This window comes from Melozone crissalis, unplaced genomic scaffold, assembly GCF_028551555.1.
Source record: "Melozone crissalis strain CALT ecotype California unplaced genomic scaffold, PUWL_Pcris_2 ptg000045l_1, whole genome shotgun sequence".
Classification (NCBI taxonomy): Eukaryota; Metazoa; Chordata; class Aves; order Passeriformes; family Passerellidae; genus Melozone; species Melozone crissalis.
This window is the reverse complement of record NW_026535823.1, coordinates 19,275,256-19,297,232: the sequence shown is the minus strand read 5'-3', so window position 1 is coordinate 19,297,232 and position 21,977 is coordinate 19,275,256. Positions and strand designations below refer to the sequence as shown.

At 37.7% G+C, this 21,977-nt stretch overlaps 1 protein-coding gene across 2 annotated transcripts in view; it reads left to right on the top strand.

The window, feature by feature from the left end:
* The window catches only part of PRKACB (protein kinase cAMP-activated catalytic subunit beta), a 74,988-nt gene that overhangs the window by 9,505 nt on the left and 43,506 nt on the right, over positions 1-21,977 (top strand). The gene's annotated exons all lie outside the window — the stretch shown is intronic.

The window sequence follows — 21,977 nt, the reverse complement described above, 5'->3', positions numbered from 1 at the left end:
GCGGGGCCGCGGTGTCGGCGGGCAGGTGTCGGCGCCTCCGCCAGCCTTCATCCTCGCCCCGGCCCGCTCGCTTTCCCCACCCCCGAACACACCCTGCCGGTGGGGGAGGCCTCCCGCCCGCCGCGCTCCGTCTGCGGCGGGAGGGTTTTTATCCCGCTGCGGGGAATGTAGGTCAGAAACTCCCGTGCTCGCCCGGATCGTGCAGCCCCGGTGACCCCGCGGCCGTGCCCGCGCCCCGCGGCGCAGCCCCAGCCCCGCGGCGTGTTTACATCGCTCGGGAGCGCGCCGGGAGAGCCCTCGGTACCGCGTTGCTCTCCTGAGCCCTGAGTAAAATGGAAGACAAAAGCATTGATCTGAACTCGTCATGGCAGGGAGCTTTCTGCTGGTGTTTCTGTTCGTTTGTTTGCTTTGTTTTTGTTATTTTGTTGGGTTTTTTTTTCCTCTGAGTATTTCAGCACAACTTTCAACAATAAAAGCCGATTCATTTGTTGGGAAGAAAACCCTAGACTTTATTTTTTTGCATGTTGACTTACTTACTTCGTTTCTACTGAAAAACTTTGGGTGTGTTTGTGATGGATAAGAGTAAAGACAAGATGTAGCGAGCAGGCAGTTGTGCAAGCTCAGTGTTGTGACAACAATACCCTTTGTTACTGGAAAATCCTAGGGCATTGAAATGGAAATAACTTTAAACGTTGAAGTTGGGGGTTGTTGGTTTGGTTTTGGGTTTTTTTTCAGTTGTGGTGTTTTGGGGGTTTTTTTGTTATTTTGGGATTTTTTGTTGTTGTTTTTTAGGGTTTTCTTAGTGTGTGTACTTTTTTTGTATTTATTGTTGAGGTCTGGGGTAGAAGCAGGTAACCCGATTTGCATCGGCCGGGTCCTGCCCACACAGCATTCCTCTGGCTTCCCAGAGATCTGCAGTGGGCGCTTCCAGCTGTGAGCAGGGTCTCTGGCTGACCTACCCAGTTCTGATTGTTGGGTTCACCTTGCAGTTCTTCTGTCTTAGCTCACTATTATTGTAGATTTCACAATCCAAATCTGTTACGAGTATTTGACCGTTATTGTTTAGTGGTTTTATTTTTTTACTTGAGTGCATTTATTTTGATGGGAAGTATTTTGGCCTAACTATAAAGATAAGTATGGAGAGGGTGGATTATTTGAAGTACTTCAGATGACAAAACACCTCATTTTGTACTTAATGGTAACTGTACTGCTATTAGTTTGTGCAATTAAATAAACACTACAACACACAGTGTTTACTTTCATTTTAATGAATTCTCATATTACAGAATATATAATAATTTTTTAGGTTGCAGGAGTTTCCTTCAGAACCTCTCTCTCCCTTTGTTAGTGTTTAAAAATGAAATGATGCTAGAGCCATCAAGCTCAGATGTTTAATTACTCAGTATATTTAGCAGCAAAATTCTGTAATGATACAACTCCTGTAACTAGGAGAAAAAATTGGTCATCATTGACATACTGCTGGGAAAGATCAGGATTCACTTACCATGGAAGATTGATAAGATAGGACTACTATACAACTAATTAATTATTAGAAACAACATTTGGTTTACTATCAGTGAATGTTGATTGTCATCTATTCATATGATACATGGCAACCAAAAACTAAAGAAATATAAAATGAGATGGAGCTTTAATATTTCTGAATTATTTATTTGCATTGTTGAACCAGTTTTCTAGTTTTGCACATTAAGTGTCCTCAATAGCATGTATTTCAGACTACAGGACACTGAAAATGAAGTTGTTTGAAGGGCCAACAGAAGAATATCCAGCTTAGATTTCTAAAGGTGATGTTATGCCTTGATTCATGTATGGAGTTTATGGAATTGAGCAGATCAAGGGCATGCTAAGGTCCCTGGAGGAACAATGAAGGGTAACGCAGCTTCCCCTGATAACTACACTTACTAGTTCATGAAGTGTAATTTGAGACCTCTTGCAGTGTCTGTGGCCAGCACGGTAAATGCTGTTCACCCTGCTATGGCCCTTGCATCCCTCTCATTTATTGTAGCTTTCCATTTGTAGTCAAATGTCTTTAGTACTTGTTACTTCACTTAGGCAATGAAGTGGAATAAAACCATGAGTATGTGAACACCAGCAGCAGATGAGAGGAAAGGTTTTGGAGTATTTCTGGGTTGAAGTTACAGGTGAATGAAATCTGAGTGGTGGTGGTTTCTTAAGCTTGGTCACCACAAGAGTGAATGGGGCTTGTGTAGCAGAGAGGACAAAATACATTGTGTGCACAGAAGCTGGAAAGGAAAGCTTAGATGGAATCTGTTATGGGATTATTTCTATGGTTGCTGTTCCACATTCTCCTAAGATGCATTGGGTTTTGACTTGGAGGACCAAAACTAAAATTGTCCTTTGGTAACAAGAAGCATCAGGGTTCTGGCTCCATTTTTAGCTTTGTTTTAGATGTTTTCATGGTTTTCCACAGCAACCTACAAATTCTGAGAGCCTTTTAGAATAGTAATATAAGTGTCTTTCATTTGAAATCTGGAGAGAGACAATTATGAGTTGCCATAAAATTTACTCTGATTCTTCATCCTAATATTCGTTTCATTATTTTCTTCGTTATTTGTTGGTTTTTTCAGCTGCTCCATTTACATTAGTTGAGAACTTTTACAACCTAGAAGTTAAAGATATCAATATGTAGTAAATTTCATTTTTTAGAAAAGGCCAAATCCTTAACTTGTTGCGGTTAATGTGGGAAAATATTAGCTTTATTATTATTCATTATCTTGGAATAATTTGTGGAAGTAGCATGAAACAGAACTACAACACATCTGAGGTTTAAAAAAGGTCACATAACTTTTTAGTTCAGCAAGTGAATCTGTTGCTTTCAAAATCATTGTTAATTTTCAACAAAACAGGAAGGTTTTAACTTTACTAGAACTGCTTTCTAAACTAGAATGTATGTCAGTTCTGCAAAACTATATACTTAGAAAGTTTTGTGTGTTTTACTTCAGAGAACACAATAATACAGATTTTTTTAAAGTAATTATGATGTACAGCTCTGAATTATTTGCCCTATTAGATATGCAATAGAATGTCATACATGATAGCAGGAGGTTTGGCTATAAATTAATAGTAATCCCACTTGTAGTTTTGTTTGTGGTTTTTGTTGGGTTATTTTGTTTCCTCCATTGCCCATTCCCCTTCCCCCTCACACACACAGATTCAAGAGTACTTAGGTGTGATGTTGTCTGTTTCTGTGTAACCACCAGACTGGCTGAGAGACCAGGTGATTACAAGACACTCTTAGGGACTGAAAGATTTGTAAATTTTCTCTTCTTCCAATAGATCTTGATGACATGGCTTGGCTTCTGCATTTTATTTGCTGGGATTCAGGTGGTCTTTGCTGCTTTTTCTGTGGCATTATGTGGTAGCAAATTGCTCTCAAAATGTATTTTAAAGGGAAACTATACATGATTTTTAAAGCATAATTCTGTACATGTATCTTCTTACCTGGTATCCAGACCTCTGGTTCTATTAATCCAGCATGATTTTACTAACTTTGACGTCTGTGGTCTTTAAATAGCCAAGTACAGCATGTGTGATGTGTATTCTGCATGTGAGTTTTGTGTTCATTCACTCCCATTTTTCCTCCAAGTGTTCCCTACAGTATCTTCAGTATGAGAGTTCCCATTATACTCAATTCTTTGCTTTTGAACTCTTATAATTTGTAGAAAGTTTAAGTAGTGCTCCTTTGAAGTGTACTTGACAGGAAGATGCAGCCTTCTACTTTTTCTTTTTCCAGTAGATTTTAACCTCATCTGGGTACATTTCTTAAAAACTGAGGGTGTTTTTTTTTTCGTCTTTTTCATGTGTATTCACTGCTGGGTCATTCTGTTGTATTTTCTTGCTGAAGACCAAAAGAGACCACAATTGTATTTCTTGTTAAGACTAGATGAGGCAAGGCTTTATTTATCACTGCTGGCATTGGTTAAATTAAAATTGGTGAAGTAAAGGTGAAAAGCTCTGTATCCATTGCTATCCCAAGATAGCTGATTCCCTGTCACTTTTCCAGAGGCTCTTGCTTGAGTGTTTTTGATCAGAGATTGTCTTTTTTCTTTTGCTCCTTATGTTTAACACTCCAGTTGTGAAATGGGTATCTTTTGGAGCCTTGTTCTTGGATCAGAACATCAGCTAAAGTATGTATTGTATAAAGAGTAATTAAAAATGTGTATTGGAGTGATGCTGGAATGGTCTGCATGAATAACATCTTTGAACAATGTATGTAATGCTTCTTTCCCACTATGTTGGGGTTGTATCATCTAATCAGGTAGGTTTTGGCAATAAGAAAATAAGAAATGGTTGTAATTACTTGCTGAAGAAATACCTGAAAATCCCTCTGCTGTAATCACCAATGTAAGACTACCAGTATGCATCGTGTGAAGAGAGGTGCCATCTGAAAATTCTGCTTTAATTAAAAACAAAATGCTTATTCACAGCTTGGATTAGCAAAGAGAGAGGTTATCACTCATTAAAGATAGCCACGTGGTGGCATAACAAAAGGTCAGAAGGGCCTCCAAGTGATAAATTGATTTGTATTTAGCTGTTGTGGTTAGGCCTTTATTACAGGCTCAGACTACTTTAGAGACAGAGTATTTTAAATTACTTGGCATTCCCTCCTTGCTGGGTTTGTTTAGTGTTTGTTCATCTACCCATCCACATTTGTAGAAGTGACATAATCAAAAGTAATATCTTGAATAATGCTGGGAGTGCTCATATTCTTTCGAGTCACTTTATTCCTTAGCCTAATTAGGGCTGTGCTGTGCTGCAGAAATGAAGCCTCTCATTGGTACAGAGAGCAGAATGTAAGGATGCAGCAGTGCAGGATATGGTGTGAGTAGAGGGCACTGCTCTGTTCCACACCAGGCTGGCAGGGAGTCCTCTCCAGATAGTGAAAGTTCTCCTGGAGCTGACACATCCCTCCTTTGGACAAAGCTCCTTTGGAAAGGCTTTTGGACAGCTGTCAGATTTTGTGGTTTGCCTGCATCCTTTCTAGACATCATAAAGGACTTGTTTGTCCAGACGCTTTTTTTTCCTAAACTACAGGAGTTGGTTTAATAAAGAATATTGTTTCTGCTATACAGCAGGTGAGTTCCAGATCAGATCTGATCTAGAACTGGATCTAAACTGGTTTGTTTTGTTTTATTTAATCAGTGCTTCTAGCATTTAAACTTGCAAAGTTTTCAGTGTTAGGAACCTTGAATCAGTAGGGATTTTCCTTATAAACTTGTAGAATTTAGGGCTAGAACTTGGTAAAAAGTCTACCCTGCAGTGCTGCTCTCAAGCTTTGTCTTTGTTTCAGGTGCAAGGTGCTATTTCATAAGCATTTCCTTCATTTGCAGTTCTGCTTTTCTGTCCCCTGCTACTTGCTTTTCTGCCTCTGTGCCTTCAAGTGTGCTGGAGTAACTATTTAGGAGACAACAAGGTGAACTGAATTTGAGCTTGATCTACGTTAAAAATAACCCTACAGAAAAGGGAAAGCAGAAGGGGCTTGAGTTACCTGTATTTGGCTTCCCGATGCAGTTCACTGCAGCCACAGCAGAGTTGTACCAGTGCAGGTGGGATGTGGCACAGAGAAGGGAGTGGATAGCAGGCACTAAACGGGAGCTGCCTGACCTGCTGCTGCTGCCAAGAGGAGAGCTGTGGTTTCAGGCTGTACTGTGAGTATTTTCCTACCATAAGCAGTTTCTCCGCTGTGAGGTAGAAGTGCTTCCTGGGAAATGGCAAAGAGAACAAAGTAGCAGCAGAGCTCTGAGGAGGTAATTGAAGTGAGGAGTATGTTGTCTTAGAGTTGCAAAACTAGAAGATAAAATCACTTTGTTTCCGATTTATTTTCTTTTTAACCTTCCCCTTCAATGGTTGGTAAGGATTTAGACACATTTTATTTCGTTTTGTTATCCTGGTGTTCAGGAGGGCTAGTCATGAGCTAGAACCCCATTTTGTTTGTAGAAACATACCTCCTTCTCTGAAACTCTTTTGGGAAATGAGGTAAATGCTGACAGGGAGTGAAGGTGGGACTGTTGGTTTGTGTGGCAGGAGAATTGGGATGCAGCAGTTTAGAGGATCTGCTCTGCAGAGAGCTCAAGGGAGCTCCTGCCCTGCCTGTGGTGTTGGGATCAGCAGCAGGGAGCAGGAGTCTCTTCAGGGCTCATTTGAGCCTCTCTTTGGCATCTCCCCTGCTCTTTCTTCCACATCTCAGCAGAATCACATCCGCTCAGAGTAAGGTTTCACAAAACAGCTGAGCCCATCTGGTGACTTGCACTGTTGAAAAATCAGGTTTTATTCCTAGACCCTTCACAAGTCAGGACTCAAGTGTTTCTCCAATCCATTGTTAAGGTATTTTACATAGGCAGAAAACAATGCAGTTTTTATCTCTTTGGGTTGTCCATAATTATTTTTGCACTCCAAATCAATTCGCTGAGGTGTCAGATGGCAAAAGACAGATTCAAAGGAAGCATTGAAAGCACCATTGATTATGAAATGCTCAGGTGGCAAGAAAAAGGAGTCTATATTTTTTAGCATTGAACTCTTTAAAATCTCCCTCTGCCAACTTCTTGTAAAAAATATTACTCCAAACTACGACTTTATCATCTGCATTTGTTTATATTTATAAGAAATTCAAGACTTCAAGTTTTTTGGTGAGAGATATTAGCACCTATCAGTTGGACATCTAGAGCTATATGGAAGTAGAGAAAAATAGAGCAAAACATTGCTTGCTTTTATCTCTACGCGTGTCATATGGATCTTTAAGACAATAATATTTTAGAAGGGTTCTTTATTTTTCTTTAAGATTTTCAGTTTGTATCTATTTGTTTGTTTTGTTTGGTTGTTTTTTGGTTTTTTTTCCAATTTGCTGTTCAGAGGAAGAAACATAACAAAGTTTTTATTTCTTCCATTAAATTACCTTCTGATTTTCCCTGTCCAGAAGGAAAAGGTGTTTGCTGACTTCTGGTAGAATGAGTTCTGGTATGTATTCTTGTTAGACGTGTAGCAAGGGTTAGGCTAACTTCTTAGCATTATGTTATGCAGTAAAGGTGTGGAAACGCCTTGGTGTTTGTTTTGTCTGGATTTTTAAAGTCACAGTTTTTGTGACTTCTGAATAAACAGCCAGTTTCTCTACACTGGCATGTCATCTGTCTGTAGTTTTGAGCAATAATTGTGGTTTTAGAAATACTTCTCAGTAAATCAAAGAGGCATATAAATACTCTGCATATAAGAGCTAAATGGATGTCCATATTCTGAGAAAGCAAAAATCTTTTCTATGGCATAGCTGATCTTTACCAGAGAAAGCCTGATGAGCATTTTGAGCCAAATCTTCCCCTTAGGAGGGGCTTGGAGAGGTGCTATTACACTTGCACTGACCTTTTTTCTTTAGAGAGATACAGTATTTCTGTTATAGACTAATTGTAAAGTAGCAAGATATCTTACCTGTGTGTCCTTTAAAATGTTGCTAGGTGAGTGAAAATATAAACTGCTTACTGCTTTGTAAATGTTATTGTTAGTTTGTTGTTCCTCTGCCTCTTGTTAACTTGTATCCTTTTGCTAAAATACTGTAATATTTAAACAGAGGACATCAGGAACTTTTTGTTTCTTTTGTTTCACTCAGGTTAAGCTGCTTCCAGGAAGTATGTGCTCATTAACATACTGCCCTTGCTGCTAGCACTTGTCTGTAAGCCCACAGACATCCACAGCTGCCATGTGGCTCAAGAAATTAAAACAAAGGAAAGTGCTTTTTTGGCAAGAAGGTGGAAACTTGAAAGATAGAAAAGACTGTTACTTTGCCTGTGCCCAGAAACAGTTTGCTTTTCCCTCTCACAAAATGACATAATTAAGGGTGTATGTACTCTGCTACTTCAGTAGTTGCATTGTTATAGTGATTAAGGTTAGTTTTGATTACTATAACATTAGGCAGTTTGAAATTCTTTGTCTTGTAGCAAGCAGCAGTAGCAGTTTTATTGTGTATGTAAATTCTGATTGTTAAGCATATGATAATCTAGTCTTACTTTGCACAGGGCAAAATTGTGATTTAACTGCACCAAAGTCTATCATTAGATAAAGTTTTTAATGCAAATTATCTGTATTTAAGCATTTTATTAACTGCTCCATAGATTATTGTGGAGGATGGAGATTTTGATCAGGGTTTCTCATTGACAAATAGGAAATAGGGTAGGTGGTGAGAGAGAGAAGGAGCATAACTAAAATCATGCCAAGGCCATTTGAAAGATCATGGTATTTCCCTCTAACAGCTATGATGAAAGAAGATATGTTCTCATTAACTTGTTGAGGACTGTTTTACATTGGGCAGCTTTGAAAAATTCAATACCTCAGTTGTATGTTTGTTCCTTGTGAAGACTCGTGCAGTGAGGAGCACACCCTGCAGCTCCCAGCACTGATCCTCTGCTGTGGGAACTGTGGGTTAAGCATTCTAAAGCAGTACAGTGCAACAGTGCATCGTGTGTTCAAGCTGCATTCTCTCCACTGGCTGAAAAATCTACATTGCAGTGGTATTTGTGTAGTGAACTGAGCTTCAGAGAGAAATTAGGGGCTAGATTTTTAGCTTAGTATAGTGGCTTGTATTAACAAGCTTGAATAACAAATTGCAAAACAAGCAAGTTTTGAAATTTGTTTAAGTGTACAGCAGCTTCACGGGATGTGGAATTGCCTGGGAGATTGAGGGTGTGTAGTGCTTTGTAGTGGTTCTTAGGGTGTTTCCTGGTTCTTTTGCAAATTAGCAATTTCTTTTTCCCTTGAATTTCTTGAGGATGAATGATCAGATACAAAACTGACACTAAAAAAATTAGCCTGCTTTTCACACAGATGGCACTAATACCTAATAAAGTTCAGTTTCTATCTAAATTTGGTCTATTGTTATGACCTGCTTTCTTCCATAAAGATGGCTCTTTTGATGCTACCTACCTCATAATCCAACTGTTTGTTTAATATTCAAATGCAGATGTTATTTCATTTGCATTTTAACTTAGGTTTTTTATATTGAACTCCAAGGTAGGGCATTGTTGAACTTTAGAGAATGCGTTCAGACTTTGGGATTCTTCAATTTCAATTAACAATTTTTGTTTTTAAGCAATACTTACTACCATGTGTTGGTGATGAGCATCGCACACCTTGCATCTCAGGTGAACACTCAGGAAAGGTTGGCACATGAAGAATTACTATGTAATTGCTATGTAAGTGACATCTCCTATCTAGAGTAGCTTGAAGGCGTGATCTGGAAAACTGTGGCACGGGGAGTGAGGAATGTCCTATGCTTGCTTTTTTCTTGCTTTTTTAAAAGTAACTGCTTTGAGTCATTGCTTCCATTGGCTTTTTTCTTAGGAACAGATATCAATTTATTCCTAATAAAACATTAGAGCTCTCCTTGAGAATGAGAAACTACAGAAAATGAGGATGGAGAAAAAAACAGGCAACAGCTGGTATAAGAAGGAATGTGAGTAGAGAAATGTAAAAACAGGGAGACAAAGGGAGCTCTGAGCAGAATATGGTTTGGGTCTTGTCCACATACTCCCATCCCAGAAAAAGGAACTGTTGGGTGCTGGCCACAGATGCTCTGCCTGAGGAGATCAAAGTACCACAGGTGTCAGGACATCCTGGAAAGCTTCTTCCACCTGGTTGCAGCTTGGTCAGAGCAGTAGAGTCTCTGATTAAGAGTTCCTGCGTTGTGTGGAGAGTTAGAGAGGAAATGTATAAATGTAAAGATGAACCAAGAGCATCTTAATGAGAAGTTTTGGAGAAGCTGAGGTCTAGGTTGCCATTAATCCCACTTGGGCCATGGCATGCATGTATTCCACCTCATCCCAGAGGGATCTAGCTTTCAGGACCCCAGGCAGAGCATTATGGCTGTGCTCATGTCTTTAATGTATTTTTCCTGGCTGGGCTCTGGATTTAGCCCAAAGTACAAGCTGATCCACCTGGCATGGTGCCTCTCCTGATGGTAGGAGATCCCATCCCCTAGTGTCTAGGCAGGGCAAATGGTGAGAAAGTGATGTATGAGGGCATAATGGAATTTTCCAAGATGAGGTGTGAAGATGGACAGGATGCCATGAAGCCTGCTGAAATACTGCATGGGAAAGGCATGTGTCTCATGGGACAACAATCTTCTGTTGGGGTTACTCCTGCCTCAGTCTTGTAGGTGAGTTCAGCTCTTGCTGCAGAGGGAGAGGACATCCCTGACTAACTTCATGCCAGATGCCTGAGGAGACATTCTGGGGTTTTGTTCTGCCAGAGGTGCCAGGTATACTTGGCACATTGTATAGTTTCAGCCAGTTCTTGTGGGGTTTTGGGGGATTGTTAGTTTTTTAGTTTGGTTTTGATGGTTTTTTGTTGGTTTTTTTTGTTGTTGTTGGGGATTTGTTTGGTTGGTTGGTTTTTCATGGGGTTTTTTTGTGGTTTTTTCTTTTGGATGGTTGTTTTTTAATGGAAGGTGTCTCTAGAAGCTTGGTACTTTCAGGAGCTAAAATGGTATTAGTTATTCACTTCAGAAAAATTTGGATTTTTTTGGTGATGGTTTTTGGGTTTTGTTTTGTGCTTTCTGCCTCAAAGTAGATGCTTCAAACTATGCAATTTATTAAAGAAAAACATTTGCTAAGTAATTGACAGCAGAAATATAGAACATAGTTTGGTCAAATAACTTGTTCAACTATAAGACAGTGATGTATGATGATCTGGTTGAATTTTCAAACCAGTTATAGCCCCCATTGCTTGTCACTGTTACTTTAGTGGTTTTTTTCAGGACCTATTTTAGAAGCAATTTTATAGTGTCTGCTGGGCAAGAGTCTTCAGAGTAGAACCTGATTTTTGCTGGTATGATATTTAAAAAAAAAAAAAACAAACAAAAAACAAAACATGTTTCTACTGTCTTCAGCTTGAGGTTTGAGGCTATAATTATATGAACATTCTTCAACTTGTTGCTTATGCAGTACTTAGATGACCAATTTTCCTTGGCAGTAAAGCTGACTTGAAAAATGCCTGCCCTTATCACCCCTGCTGCTCTGCTCATAGCTACAATTCACTGCTCCTCCTGTCCTGATACAGCTGTTCAAGGACTGCTCTGTGTCTCACCACAATGCTTAAGACCCTTGCTCCCACCTGGTGCTGCTGTTTTAACCCTTTATTTCATGGACCTATCTTAAAACACCACCCCACCTTGCGTTGGGCTGATACAAAGGAGAGATCCAAAATGGGGAAATGGTGTTGAAAGTGCCTTTTGCCATTGAAGAAAACACAGGTTTCACTGAAGGGGAGGAGAAAATGCTACTGTTGCATGGTGTCAGTATCACCCTTTGGATATGTTAATGTGAGATGGTTTTTATTTTGAGGGACTCCTTGGAGCTTTCTCTTGATCCAGAGGTGCTGCTGCTCACTGACTTTGTTGTGCTGTGCATCACCGTGCCATTCTCAAATACTATCTGCAAGAGTTGCCCCATTTTTTGCTTACAACTGAGACTAAAATAGTGTTTGTATCATTTTAGTTCTGTTAAATGTGATTACCCTCATGGTTTTCAGCACAATTTATTTTGTCAAAGGTATCAAAAAGATTGTAAGCCTTCCTCTTCACATTTCAATTGCTCCAGAATGTACTCAAGTATTTTTTAGGACAATAAAACTGGAAGATGACTAAAACCTGCACATTCCTTTTAGATAGAGTGTGTGAGTAGGGAGTAGCAGGAGGAAGAAGAGATGTACAGAATTGTGCAGCAGCACAATGAGATGTGAAGGAATCCAATACCAAAGTTAACCTAAACAGTATGGTAAAGCCAGAGGTGTAAGCATTGGAAATTTAGTATGATCTTTGGCAAAAAAAAAATGAAGGCATCTTGTGCATTTATCTTTTCTGCAGTTGAACTGAATTCTTGCTTAGAGGTGAAGATACTGATTTTCTGTGGGATGTATTTTTCATTTAAAGTAAAAATAAAGTTCATAGCCTTACTGTCCCTTTGTTCAAAAATAACTTGTGGTAGTTCAGCCTTTCTTTGTGTGAAAATAATTCCAAACAGAAAATAGTAGTTGGCTGGTTTTACACAGTTCTATTCACAACACTATAATTTTCTCCACCAACTAAATTGACTCATTCATTTCCACTAATACATACAAACTTTACTTGTTCTGCTGCCAGTCTAGTTGTTAAGAGGACCAGCCCAAGACACATTGGCAGAGATGTTCAGTATGGAAAGCATGAAAGTGCAGTCCTTTCAAATGCAGTCCCTTCAGACTTGGACACAAGTTTTTCACCAGGAGAGCTGTCAGCCACTGGAATGATCTCTCCAGGGGAGTGATGGACTCACCAACAGCAGGACACTTAAGGTTCAGCTGGATAAAGTGCTGGGCCATCTTGTCTAGGGCGTGCTTTTGTCAAGAAGGTTTGGACCAGATGAGCTCTGAGATCCCTTCCAAGCTGATGTTCTGTGATTCTCTGACATGGTACGGAGAGGCTGAGTAGCAGTGCGTGTTTGTTGAGCTTGAGATTGTTTGATACTTGTGCAGCACTAGAGAGGGGTTTGTAGGAAGTGACTACAAGCTGGGAAGGAGACAATAGATAGGTACATTTTTAAGAAATAAAGCTAGAATGAGAATTTTGATTCCTCTTAAATGGTGTGAACACAGTGGGATAGTCTCAAGAAGGCAAGAGTTATATGAAAAATGCTTTTGATTTCTTGTTGAATGTGCATTTAATAGTGAAAAGGAGACAGTGAGGGAAATACATTTGGAGAAAATGTATGCTTCAGTTGTGAAAGATGGAATATCTTCAGTATATGTGTGTAAGCCACAGTATTGGCAACTTTCTGAGTCAAAGTAATAGTAAATACTGAAGAGGAAAGATGTGACAAAATTAAGAAATAGATTTATTAGTCCCTATTAAGTATTTGCCTATGCTACAGATATCAGTTATAGCATTTATAGCATTTATAGCATGAAGAGTATTTTCCTCTTCCGAAACAGAGAAGTATATTGGTATTGTGTGTTTAAAAAAAAAAGAATTGTTGACATGTCTGTTGATGTTACTCCTCTTTGGGACACTTCTTTCCCTGCTGCAAAGAGCCCAGTGGACCTTTATTGCACTCCAAGAATATGATGAAACACTAGATCTCCCTATTTGTAATTGCATCAAGAAGTACTCAATGAAAGGTAGCATTAAATTTTTTCTGGTGTTTCATCACATGGCAGAGTGTATTCACTCATGAACGATTAAACTGCAGATGCTGCTGACATCTGTTATTGTTTGGGAGGTTCTCATTTCTTTGTGTAGTTGCAGGAGAGTTATCTGAATCAGAATTACTTTCCTGCTGCAGCAGCATCAACCTTGCAGTATTTTATTGGACAATATGTAACCACAACAAAACCAGTATTTCATTTTTATAGGTGTACTTACTGAGATGGTTTTGTGGTCCAAACACAGAGTAATTGTCACAGATTGGGTAATTTAGAACTGAACTTAGAGGACTGCAATTTGAAGTACCAAAATACTATGCTTAGACATCATTGCTGTTTAAAAAGTGCTTCCAGCTAATCATTCTGTTCAAGTGCTTCTTCACTGGTGATAGTGTTTAAGAAGGGATGGCAAAATTAGAACAGTTTTGAAAGATGACCTACAAGCAGATATAAATCTGGCCCTTGAAATTTTTACAATTTAAGAAGGCAAAAATGTAGTCTTAACAGTAGCCTATCATTTATAGATGCTTTATACTGAAGTATGCATACTTGCTGTATAGATGGAATTCATTTAACTGAAGGAAGAAAAGCTCTAAACAAGGGCAAGAAAAAATTTTCCTGCCATTACCACTTAATGATTTTTCAGGTTGGAGAAAGTGAAGAGAAGGATAACAGTTTTAATAAAACAAATATAATTATGCTCTAGGCAAGATCATTGTTTGTAAACATTTTATTTTGACAGTGATGATGTTGGTGAGAGATACATTGGAATTGAAGTTAGGAAAACGGGAATAAACAGTAGTTAAAATATTGCCAGTTGCATCTTAAAGCATTCATGTGGTAGTAGTTTTAAGTTCTGTAAAACATATTAATATTCTGTGGACATTGTATGTGACATACTACAGAAGAGCAGGTATCAATTCATCTTTTTACTGGTTAAGGCACAAAAGAGTGGAGATGATGGCCAGCTTTTGTTGCATTCCCATCTTAGTCACCGATTTTGATAAAGTGGCCAGATTAAGAGAATAAGAGACCTGTTTCAAGAGAAGGTCTTTTAGTATGTTGTGGGGAGCTTTTTTAAGCAAATGTATTTGATTCATTTAAATAAAAGGAAATTGTGAGGCTAGTGAGATTGTCATTGTTAATGAACTTTACCCCTCAAATCCTGCACCTGTTCAGGTAATATTTAAAAAAGAGAGAGGACATGTACATCTTGTTGAAACAAGGTGCCATGGGGTGTTTTTTAACACCTTGTATTTCAAGAATATATTTAATCTCATCTTACAGGATAATTAATAGTGTTGTTTTAAATAGTAAACAGTGATGACTATGGCATATTAAAAACTACACATTTTAATTTTTTGAACTATTAGATATTAGTTTAATTTTACTTTGCTTAGAAGTAAAGGTTACATTATTTGAGTATCTATATTTTCAGTGTCAGTATATTCAGGTCATTTTCAGTATGTTACTTTGCTTGGTAAGAGTAGAATTATTCAAACACTTCTTATGCTGTCCATTCTTATCACATTTGTGATATTATGGGCTGGGTAGATTTCTAGAGAGAATTAAGGCTGGAAATGCAACTTTCCTATTCTTGGTAAATAAACTGGAAATCCACCAAAACTCAAACCAGCCAAATTGATGTTTTCAAAATACAAAACTGGGCAGCTCACCAGTGGAATATTTCAGGAAGGACAACCTGTGTACCTCTATATCATTTGGGGAAGATGAGTGTGTGTTGTTTCTGAGGGGAGTCAAAGACACAGCAAGAATTCCACACAAAGAGTTTGAGCAAATAGTGGAAGATGGCCCTTGAAAAGCACAGCATGACGTTTTTTGACTGAGCATGGCTAAAGAAAACTTGTTATGGACTTCTCACCTTTGTTTCTATGTATGGGTAGATTTTTATACATTCTTTATAAATACCCAGGGTTGAATCAAGACAATCTGCAGAGAGCAGCATTTCACTTATTTCTGTTCAAGTGCTGAGTGGGTGATGGAAGCAGGTTACCTGCTCAGGTGAAGTAGGTGACAATGTGCACTTGTGTGAGGAGCATGGGTTTGGTTGTTTTTGTCTTGACTGGCAGAGCTGTAATGATATGTACTGTCCAAAGGTTCTTTTGCTGTATCACCTGGTTCTTTGCCTTCATTTTATGGTTTAGTGTTTCTATCAACAGGCTGAGATGTGACTTTTCAGGTGACACATAATTTTCCTTTCCTGGGCTGTTAAAAATCAGTATATGTTTTATCTATAGAAACAGCTTCTCAGAGTTTGTGACCACACACCACCAGACATAAAGTGTGCCACTTGATTTTGTAAAACTGATTCTTTCTTGCTGCTAAGAAAGTTTGCAATTCTTTTGTAAATCTATAAGCTTTAAAAAAACTCTGGTGGAACAATTCCAGTTCTGTCAGGCCTCTATTGTCCATAATAAACAATCATCTTAGAATGAATTTTTATGGTTATATAGCTCTTATAACAATTAAAGGATTCCTTGCTCAGGCAAAGTCTCATGATGGGGGCAGAGGGAAAGGGTTTTATTAAGAAGTTGAACTTATTTCCCTCATTTTTATGTATACTTCTTATGAGTCCTATAGAACTTCTTTCAGCTGTAATTAACATACACATAGAGCCCCTCTGTTTTTTCATTACACCTTTTTCCCAAGCTGTCCTTCCACGTAGATCTGTTTCAGACAGATTAGCTTTATGTCTCCATTATGGTTTTGTTCAAATTGGAGTTTTTACAATAGTGCATGCACACACTGTTTTCTGTTGAAGGTCTATATGAAAGCTGTTTCATTTGTTACTAAAAGTTAACCAATGCAGTGGGTAGAGAATAAAATAAAGCCTCATTTTGCTCCCTGTTTGTTTTCTTCCTGTTCTAGTAGTTTTTATTTCTTCTTTGTGAAATAGGCACCCAAATAACATTTCATCATCCTGGGGGTAAAAAACCAGCAGTAGCTACAGCCCAAAATCATATAGTTCCAGTAACTTGTCCTAGAACAAGGATAGTGTCTACTCTTCAAGGATGGTATTTATTAGCCTTTGGCAGCAGCTTGTCCTGATGCTTCTAAAGGTCCTTCATCCTGCTTCCAGAGTTCTGTTGGTCTTTCCAACAGAAAGGAGCTCAACTGATACATTTCCTTCACTGCCTGATCCTGATTGAGTGCCAGGATAGTTCCAAACTGCAGTTGTTCTGCGGGAAGTACCAGTCTCTGGAAAATCGAATACATGCCTGTATATGTTGTTACAAAGAATGTGTAAACAAGGGTCATGCAGAGGTTGTAAAAAGAATACTAATTCTGACTTTTTTAATGCCTTTGGATGCCAAAATGTGAAATATAAAGCATGTCTTTAAGACACAGTTTTCTGTTTAAGTTATGTAGACAAGTACTTGTTTATATGGTTTCATTTGTAAATGTGTCCCTATGAAAAGGCAATAAATTTTACTAGTCAGTTATTGTCTTCATTCATAAATATTCATAATTAGTATGACAATAGGTTGGCAGTAGTTTAGTTGACTTTATCCAGTATCACTGGAATTCCTGGTTATTATTTTTAGAATGTACAATAAAGATAAGAGGCAATATGGGAGCTTTTTCAGTGGCATAGTTTGTAATTTGCATATTTTTATGTTCAAGTTAGAGGAATTTATTAAAAATTTTGGGAAGAAATCAATCTGTATATATATCAAGTTTAAGACAGACAATTTGGGATCATAAGACAGGAACAGGTATTGTGATAAGCCTTTGCTGTCTGGAACTCTTAGGGAGTTCTTTTTTCTAAACTCAGAAGTACTCCTAAAAATCTCATTAGAAGCCCACCCATCAGTGTTTTGTACAAATAGCAGAAATGTGTTATGCTCTGGTATCACGGTATGAAAATTGTTTGTAGATACTATTCAGCTCTTATCCGAGGTCAAACTGCAGTATTTGTTGACCTTCCTGCTTAGGCTTGATGCACTGAAAATCTGGGCTGTTAAACTTGGGAGTCATATGATTGTCTAAATCCTCACTTCTCATTCGCGATGTTCCAGAAAAACAAGGCAGAGGCAATGCAATCAGGCTTAACAGTCCTATTGCTTTTAACCATTTCTGTATTGCTGTTAGGGAAAGTATAGGGAAAATAACAGGGAAATAGTTTTGGGAAAATAATTCGCTTTTTAAATTAATTGGCACTATTAAGCATCTTTCATCTGTAAACTGGAAAATAGCTGCAAATATTAATTTAACAATTAACTCTTTAGAAGACTTAAGCATACAGCAATACAGTAAAGAGACTTCTTATAATTACCCTAGGCTTGTAGTACCACTTCTAGTAACTTAAAATAATGTGTATCTTAATTTTTTGATAGTCATACATCTAAGTTGGCAGTCTGTTACAGAGAGAAAACTATACCTTATTTTATGGCAATTAGTATATCAATTTACTTCACGTTCTCAAAGTGCTTATTAATTTTAGCTCAAAATAGATCAAATGTACCACATGTGACTGCTGTATCATAATACTACATTTCTATTTTTAAACCTAAATGGACTCTGGGAAAGTACTTTGCAAACTTTTGGCTTCTATTGCAGAGCAGGTTTCCCATGTGTTCCTGAGTAAAGTGCCTCCTAATGGGGTCCTGGAATAGCCGTTCGTCTTTCTGGCCACTTTTCAACCTTTATGTTTGTTAATTAAAAAGCCCTGAAATAAAGTCAGGTGAATTATGTAAATTCTTCTTCAAAATCAGCAAGATGAGGAAACTTCATCTTCTTCATTTCAGTCCTGAAAATGTTCAGATACTGCAAGGGAAAATTAAATGTATGCTGGAAGTCATGAGCTCAGAATCATATTAATAGTATTTTGTTTTGAAATCATTTTCTCTGTGAACTTACATTCAACAGCAAAGAAAAAAATGTTTGTTTCCCTGTAAGTGACAGGCTTTTCAAAACTTATTAATCTCTTATTATAAATAAGTCTCATATTAAAACTATGCCAACTATTGGAAAGCAAAGAGTCTTTACCTTTGTTACTCTGCAGTCATGGCTCAGAAGTTATGCTTAGGTTAATATTTATTTTGTAATGGCCAATGGGGATCTCTTTGTCCCCACTGCACATGGTCCAAGTTAAATGTTAGATCTCACCAAACCATCACAGTCATGAAAATGGATAAAGAGAGAGTCGCCAAGGCAATAAAGAATTTTAGTCATTTCTAGGTTGAAGGCAGCTGTACAATGCAGCAGATGAGTCTTAGGAGAGCAGGTAAAATGTTACTAAACTGTTGATTCCATGGCTCTGTCAGAGCATGCAGTGATGTTGTACACTGATTGTAGTTGGGCTTTTGAGCATAAATGTGTGTAATCACCACTTGTAGTAATTTAGTCTGAAAGTTACAAAGACAAAAATACCAATGACAAGCAGCACCACAGATACCAGTATTTAACCACATCAAAAAGGAATATTAATTATTTTTGCAGTCTGAGCTGCGTCATAATTTAGGGTCCAGGGGAGTACCCTTAAGTGATCCATGTAATCTGTGATAAACTTTGGATGTTTTGATTGCTTTGCCTGTGAGCCAAGGAGCAGAAGTGCTTTTATGAAGTCTCTTTTCATGCTGCAGTCTTGGCTCTGGCTGAGGAGATCGCACCCCAAGGTCAGATTTTTTTATTATTATTTCATATGAATACATGAACATATTAATGATGCTGCAGCCACTAAATTTTACAGCTTAAATGTCTCAATCAGCATCTGTAGCACCATCAGATAAAAATGAAGGCTAGCAAAACAAGATCTAGCAAACTTTAATGTTTGAGGAGTTCATTTTTTTAGCATGCCCAAAGTGTATCTGTAGTTTGGTATTCATTTCCTAGCCAAGTTATAAGTTGCTAAAATACTAAAGAATATTGAAGAAGTGGGTGTTTCGTCTTTCCTTTATGCCCAGTTGGCCCTCAGTAACTAAATTAAGCTTCCATTTCAGTTTGAGAACTGAAAAGAGTTGAGATAATAAGATTGTGTTAAATCAGTTTTTGGCCTTTGACCTTCTAAAATGAATGTCTAAAAGAGAATTAAGGGTGAAGTTGTATAGAGACATGAAGTATTGTCCTTTAAATTTAAATGGCTGAAAAATTGGCAGCAAGTGATTAGGGTATTTTTCTTCTTCATGTACAGTGAGAGGCAGACCTTTTTATCTAGAAAAGTTTTGGCTACACTACACTCTTGGAGACTTACAGACTTACATTGTACAACTTTATTTTTTAATAATATGAGAGAATAAAAGTCTTCTAATTGTTAGAGACCACAGATGAAGATGCCTTTTCCTGTTCTTTAACATACCCTCAGGCTCAGGTTTTGTCTTCACTCACTGTAGTGGTTTCAGATGCAGAGCCCTCACTCTGCCCTTCCTTAGCTCCTTGTTTCAGTTTTACCTCTACCTTGTGCCAGCTCCCTAATGCAATCTTGCATCAATTCTCAATTCTTTGCCTATTAGCCCTTCCTCTGATTTTTTTTTTTTTTTTTTTTTGCCTTTCCTCCCCCCAGTTCTGTTGTGAAATTCTAATTTTTGACCGAGTGTTGGTGACGTTCTGGTGTGTTCTAATATTGTTATGTTCCCCATGCTTGTGTCATACTTGTTCCTGAAGGGGACACTTACTGGCAGAGAAAAGAGTATTTTAATTTTAAAGTGTTTTAATGGCTCACTAATTATTTGTAAGCAAAGAAGCAAGTCTAATTTCCTTTATCTTTCATATTTTAACCTGTTTTAGCAATAATTAAGGTTGCTGGTGCAAATATGTCTTGAAAATATCTATTTCACTCAATATGTTTTCTTTGGAGGCCTTAATTTGGGGTTTATTTGATTTAGGACAAGAATCAGAGTTTATTAAATGTGTCTTTTTTATGTGTACTTATAATTCTCTTAATTTTTAATATGTCAGCCAATTTATGCTGTTTACTGTCAAAAGTGTGATATTAATCCATCTTCTTGTCTAATGCAAAAAAACCTTAAAAGCAAGTGTTTGACCTTGAGGATGCCAATTTAAGCATGAAAATCAAAATAAGTCTTATTTTTAATTTAATCAAAAACCAGACAATTTTATTTGAAATTGTTTCCATGTGTATGGCTGAGTTTTCTGTTGAATTTCAGGCTACCAATTATTTTTAGACTACATAAATTAATGCGAACAGATGGAATGTATGATTAGAAATTTTGGCATATTGAGCAGTCAGGCTGAACTGAAAAATACTTGAATGTATAATATGTGGAACAGAATTATATCAAAGAGGTATTTGCAAAACCAGAGGTGCAAAAAAATTCTGTGAAGAAAGGCAGAGAGAACATCTGAGCTCGGGCTCCACAGCACACTGCCCAGGACATGAGTGGCCTCTTCTCTTGCAGGTGCTGTGTCCATTCTTGTGTCTGGTAATTGTATCTCTAGATGTGTGTTCACTCCTTCAAGGGAGAGAAACAAATAATTCAACAAAAACTGTCCAACTGAGAGGAAGGAGGAGGGGAAGTTTTTCAAAATACTGTGTAGTATATATACTCCTGTAATGATGTTCATATATGACTTTCAGCATTAAAATATTTACCTAGAGACATGAATTGCATTTTTAATAGTATTGAGAAGAATTTGTCTTTGTAGAAAAGGAGAAGAGTTAAAGGTTCATGCTGAGTTTCCTGCCGTTCTATTTTCATACCTATTCTAGGTGAGTGCAAGCATTTTGTTATTAGGGTAGTTAGTTATGGTTTTGTTTGCAGTTCTTCTGAAAGTATGCTTTTCTTATCTATATTCCTTGAGCTGGTTGCTTTAAGTAGAACAAAACTTGTACCCAGAATATCAGCCTTTCTTTCCTGTTTCTTAGAGTGAGTGTCTATGTACCCATTTTCCTCAGAGCAAGGAAGGAAGATAAACTTGGTGTTTCAACATGAATGGCAATGAGGCTGCTAGTTTTCCAGCAATGCAGAAATGCATTGTTAGCCTTGCACAACTTTACAGAAAAATCATGTATCAGCAGTGTTTTCAAAAATTGCAATAATACTTTGCTGTACTTGGCTCATAAATGAAGCTGATATTTTCTTCTGAAAGTGTCAACTTCACAGAGACAAAGGAATGCAAATGTCATATGTTGCCTAATAATAATATTTAAGCACTCATTTTCACTTCAGATAAGTATTCATTTAGGCTTTTATTTCTTGTAGTTTAAGTGCTGGGCTTTTTTTTATTGTATTAGAAAGGTGAGAAGAGGGCTCAGTTACTGCAATTACGAAGTTCATTATTTTGATACTTCACTTAAATGGGATGCCATGTGTTTCCTTCCACCCACCCTCCCTAGAGTGGAGGAAGGTGGATCTTATAGTGGAAATAAGTTTAGAAAAATTGCCCAATGTAGTGCAACTGTTACCTCATTTTGGCAGTTGGCAGCTTTCTTGGGTAGATTTTAACTTGAGAGGAATTGGAAGAAAACCAGAACCTTCCCACATGCCATGTGACTCCCAGAAATAACAATTCTGTATTGAGCTTGTTAGGAAGAGCTGTGAGCATCTGAGACTGGCTCCCAGTGAAACATGTTTGTTCTTCCAGGAGGAAGAAATGAAGCCTCTGGCTAGTTACAAACTTTTAAGCTTTTTTTCTCTAAATGGTTCAAGTAAATTAAGATAAAAACTCAAGAGATATCTTCAGGCTCTGCTAAATTAGAGAGATTTTTATTTCCCAGAAATACGAAGGGCCTGTACAATGCTATCATGAGATAGACTTCACCCATTCAAAATAGGAATAGTCAAAACATTTTCTTTATTTTG